At 51.1% G+C, this 5499-nt stretch overlaps 1 protein-coding gene across 1 annotated transcript in view; it reads left to right on the forward strand.

The window, feature by feature from the left end:
• The window catches only part of SYT8 (synaptotagmin 8), a 23845-nt gene that overhangs the window by 926 nt on the left and 17420 nt on the right, over window positions 1-5499 (forward strand).

The following is a 5499-nucleotide window of genomic DNA, read 5'->3' on the forward strand; positions in this document are numbered from 1 at the left end:
CTATCTATCTATCTATCTATCTATCTATCTATCTATCTATCTCTATCTCTATCTTTATCTCTCTCTGCCTCTCTCTTTCTGTGGGGATCTGGCTGTGGAAGTCACGGTGGTCCTGGAGGTGATCATTTGAAACCTTATCTTGTCTGATGTCTCTTTGATGCCTTATCTTGTCTGATGTCTCTTTGATGCCTTATCTTGTCTGATGTCTCTTTACTTCTCCTCCTCAGCGGCACATCCACCCCTTGGACCATTCGGGTGTGGGGGCTGGGGCCCCACAGTTGTTGTGGTTGGGTGCCCTGAGCTGATCCCGACCCACGGCAACCCGGTGTACCACAGGAGGGACAGCCCAGTCCTGCACCACCCTCCCTGCCGCTCCTGTGCCTGAGCCCCCCGCTGCAGCCGCGGTGCCCCTCCCTCTCAGGGAGGGCTTTCCTTTACCGGGTACAAAACAGACGCGCCCTTGGCATGCAAGACACACGCCTTGCAAAGCCCGCTGGGCACGGAGCAACTGCAGGAGGCGCTAGCAGAAAGCTGGGGGTCCCGGCAGGACGGCTTCCTGTGTTTCCTTGGCGAGGCCAGAGCCTTTGGTGGAGTGAATCGTAGATCCCATTGGGAACCATGGGGATCCCAGATCCCTTATTTGTGCTCGGAGGGAATCTGCACACAGACCAAGGGACAGTCATGCGAGGGCATTGAGGATATAAGAGGATAGCGCGTGGTTTAACGTAAGGGAAAGTGCGTCAGGGCTGTCTCCGATCACCATGGTCGTTGTATGTGTAAGCCCCGCAGGTAACGCAAACGCTGGGCTGCAGGGTGAGAAGGCGGCATCAGGACTGGAGGCGGGCTCGTGCTGATGAGGTGACTTTGCTTGTGGACAAGAAGGGGGGCTGGAGGCACTCACTGACGAAGGTCAGAGACTCATCTTCCGCAAGCATTCTCCCTCAACATCAAGGAAGCGGAAACTCTCAGAACTGGAGGTGTGGGCAGCATCGTGACGAATGAAGAAGGACGAGTCTGTCACCGGTCGCATCTTGCTCGGTTGCCCAATGTTCAGGGCAGCGGCAGTGGAGAGATCAGATGACATGTGCCACTGGAGACGCCTGCCTGCTGCCCAGGACCTCTTTAAAGTGTTGGAAAGCAAGGGGGACACTTGGAGGGCTAAGAGGCCCCTGACTCCAGCCTCAGATGCCGGTGACAGTTGTGAATGAGCAAGAGTGCAGATTGGGGACCCAAAACCCGCCACTATCATGATCCCAATTCTACCTTACAAATCCGGCTGGACCAGAGGATGTACACTGGTACAGAGAGGAACTGGAAACACAGGGAATCCAGGGCGGATGATCCCTTCAGGACCAGTGCTCAAGGTGGAGGGAGGGTGGGGTAGAAAGGGGGAACCGATTACAAGGATCTACACATAACCTCCTCCCTGGGGGACAGACAACAGAAAAGTGAGTGAAGGGAGACGTTGGACAGTGCAAGATACGACAAAATACTAATTTATAAATTATCAAGGGTTCCTGAGGGAGGGAGGGGCGAAATGAGGGGGGGAAAAATGAGAAGCTGATGCCAGGGGTTTAGGTGGAGAACAAATGGTTTGAGAATGATGAGGGCAATGAATGTATAAATGTGCTTTACACAATCGATCGATGTATGGATTGTGTTAAGAGTTGTATGAGCCCCTAATAAAATGATTAAAAATAATAATAATAAATGGAAACCACTGGGTAATAAAGTAAATGTTTAAAAAAGACGAAGAAAAGGGTGGCAAGACTTTGTCTCCCGTATTCGGGGCGTGTAGTCAGGAGAGACCAGCCTCCAGAGGAGCGCATTATGCCCGAGAACGCGGGGTGGGGGAGGAAGACCCCTGGTGAGATGGATGGACACTGGGCTGCGACCACAGGTTGAGACAGCAGTCCCTGTGGGGGTGGGCCAGACTAGGAAGTGTTTTGCTCGGTCAGACACAGGATCGCTGTGAATTAGGACGCCCTCAATGGGGCCTAAAAATGACATTCTCCCATGATCTGACCTGACGTTGCGGGATCAACTCCACATTGGGATCTGCCGGGAGCAGCCGATCTGCTGTAAGATCAGGGTGCGATGGGGCACCCTTCCTCAGGTCACAGCCTGGAAGGTCATTCTCTTGGACACCGTGGGGAAGTTTTCTTTGCCTTTTCTGGGTCTGGATCCACCTCTCTCTGGTTCTTTGCGCTTGACTCCCGTGGCCTGCCACGCTGCCTGCCAAGCCTGGGAGTTGTCAGTGGCCTGCCCTCTGACCCCCTGATTGTGGATTCAGTCGCCTCTGCAGCCACCAGCCTGTAGCCTTCCTGCTGGCCCTGTTTCATCAACCCCCACACAGCCACTGGAGCCAGAGAGGCCTCTGGCCTGACATGGGACCCACAGACTTAGAAACTTATCTCCTTGGACTTGTGCACCCTTGCAACTGTGTGAACCATTCCCTCGATATAAATCGCTCTCCGTGCAAGTGTCCCTGGGACGTGTGGTCGATTACATGGTTAATTCCTCACGTGATGTCCTGCAGCTCTGGCCTCTGAGACTGTGGCTACGGGCCCATTTTGAAGGGGGTTCTGAGCTGTGCTAATAGACAGGATTCAGGTGGAGTTAAGTCCTGACTTTAGAGGCGCGTATGAACCAAGGCCTACCCTTTGCTTCCTGGAGGGTGTCTTTAGACTCTACTAGGGTGCGTGACAGCCTCGTTCACTTCCCTTGGGGGCATGGTTGGCTAAAAGGCAAAGCCACACTTCCATCAAAGCCATGCCGTGGTGTATGAGGGCCACCTTGGACACAGAGCTCTGACACCGTTCCCTCCTCTGGATCTGGATTTGATTGCATGTGATCCTTGGATCACACAGGCTGGTGTGCTTCTTCTGCGTGACTTAGATGATGCCTCACTTGGATGGCCCCGCCGCGGATCTGAGGAGCGTGTAAGAACTCATTATTATAGTGCGATATGCACCGCGCTGTCCTGTTTCCTTTGTTTATTCTTTTCCGTTGTCTCTGATGCGGTTTCTTCTTTTATAATGTCAGAGTCAGCATGCACTGTCATGGGACCTTCTCAGACTCATCAACTTCCTGTGGGGAGTGGGGGAGTTAACTTCCTGGGCTGTTTTATTATGTTCTAAGGACTTTTATTAGGGTGCACCTGGCATAGTACAAACTTCAGGAGCCTAAGGGGTGCCATTTGGTGGTTTTGTGCGTGGCTGGGTCCTTACGTTTCCACTGGCTTAGGCTTGCAAGTAGAGCACCAGGTCTTTCTTGCTCTTCTGTCTTATTCTGGAATCTCTGCTGAAACCCGTCCGTCAGTGGTGGCCCTGCTGGTAGTTGAAATACTGGTGTCATGGCTCCCAGCAGTACAGCAACATGCAAGCCATCACAGTACCAAACAGAGACGCATGGTAAGGAGTCAGTCATAATCTGTTGTTGCTGCCCTCTGTAGGTACAGTGAATCCTCGCCACTTCGTGCTTTGACATCCGCGGCTTCACTCTATCGCAGTTTTTGCGTAACAGCACCCACTGCCTACACCCGCTCCTTCAGAGGAAAAAGACGGCGACCCACCTGTAGAGTACATCCCTTAAGTCATTTCATAGGCTATTGATTACAGTATTTGTAAGAACTATGTATAATAATACTGTATGTGAAATATGTAATACTGTAAACTAGATGCCATAAATAATATAATAAATAATAAATGATAATTGTAACGTCCAAAATGTTTTACTGTATTTTCCCTTTTTCGTTTAACAAATTGGGTAATACGAGTGTAATGGTGACTAAAGGGTGTTTTTTCATGTCCTCTATGCTCTAACTACGAAAATATTTGATTTACAAATAAGGAATCCTACTTCGCGGAATTTCATTTATCACGGTAGGGTCTAGAACTGATTAACCGCGATAAACGAGGGTTCAATGTATAGCCCTATCTTCTTGGCGATGGTCAAGGATTTGTCTGTATCTCTGATCACTAGAATGAGGCACTGCATTCACTGCGGGGCACACAGAGGACTCCTGGAGCTGGCCTCAGGGAGGGCAAGGACCCCTGGTGGTGCTGTGGGATGGACATTGGGCTGCTATCTGCAATATTGGTGGTTTAAACCGACCAGCTGCTTCTCTAGAGAAAGATGAGGCTGTCTGCTCCCAGAAAGGTTTACCGTCTCAGCAACCGTGTGCAGGGTCACTGTGTTAGGAGGGTCCTCTAGAGAAACAAGACCAAGGCACTTATGAATATAAGTGAATCTAATGTAACTTGGACCTGGGTCCAAGGCCAAGGGAGTGGACAGCGGAACCTTCCCTTGGGCATTGCAGGCAGAGTCTGCCCACAGGCAGAAAGCAGCAGGGCGGGTCACCAACAGTCAGCAACTCAGGAGCTTAGCGAAGCAGGCCTGGATGGGATAGTGAACTCAAGCAATGCAAGGGGACAGAATCCACCAGCCCCAAGCTCGAGTGATGTGCACACCAGCAGCGTGGTGAAGCAGGTCTCAAAGGAACCTCAAACTCTAGTGACAGGATCCACGGGTTGGCTGTCCCACAGGTAGTGTAGCTCAGAAGCTGAGGCAGAGAACTAGCTAACACAGCTTCAGGCTGGTTTGCTCACCAGAGAGCAAGAAAGAGCGGGGCTGGGCTTTGCAAGCCCTTTATCTCTTTGCCCTCCAATCAAACTGTGACCTGATGAATCCCACATTTCATATTGGCCAGGTTGGCACAATAAACCTTCCTCTCACAGGCCACCCCTTTCCAACTTGGCCCCTGTACACAATTCTTTAGCCAGATATAATTTCCAGAAATTAATGAAATCACGCTTACACCTAACATCATACATCTATCATTAATGTAAATGAAAACACAGTGAATCTAACTGTATGTGGTATATTTTACATGAACAAAGGAAGGATATTCAATAGGCACATGTAAAGAAATACTGACAATTACAAACCTTGCTTTTGCAATTGAGCATGTGGTCATAACTGATAGGTAGAACTACCTTCTTCTACTACCCATTCTGTATCACCTTTGCCCTCAGCACCATATGTTGGTTGCTGGTTTAGAGCATATGCAGCCTCCTGGGAAACACTGCCCCAGCCCCACAAGGTGTTGCCCCTAGCCGGCACCGTCATTGTGTCTTTAGGAGGCCCCGTGAGTCAGAACTGACTCGGTGGCAGTGGACACTTTGGGCTCCTTATGCCTTTGGATCAGTGGGTCAGGGAGGACAGAGACACCGACCAAACTTTATTTCCAAACGAGCTCACACTCACAGGCATTGGGGGTGGGGTGGGGTGGATTTGGATCTCTCTCTCAAGGAGGCTGGAACCTGCTCAGGAGCAGGACACGACCCGGGCTTGTCACGGTGGCTGTGTGTCCTCGGGTCCATTTGGACACCTCGTGGGCCTGGGTGACAAGGAAGAACTCCTCTGTGGGCTCCTCCCGGACGTCGGCTGCATGGAAGCCAGTGATGGACACTTCCTCCTCCTCCTCCTCCTCCTCCT

Source organism: Echinops telfairi, unplaced genomic scaffold (genome assembly GCF_000313985.2).
Source record: "Echinops telfairi isolate 266 unplaced genomic scaffold, ASM31398v2 ScPeMD7_37;HRSCAF=141, whole genome shotgun sequence".
NCBI lineage: Eukaryota > Metazoa > Chordata > Mammalia > Afrosoricida > Tenrecidae > Echinops > Echinops telfairi.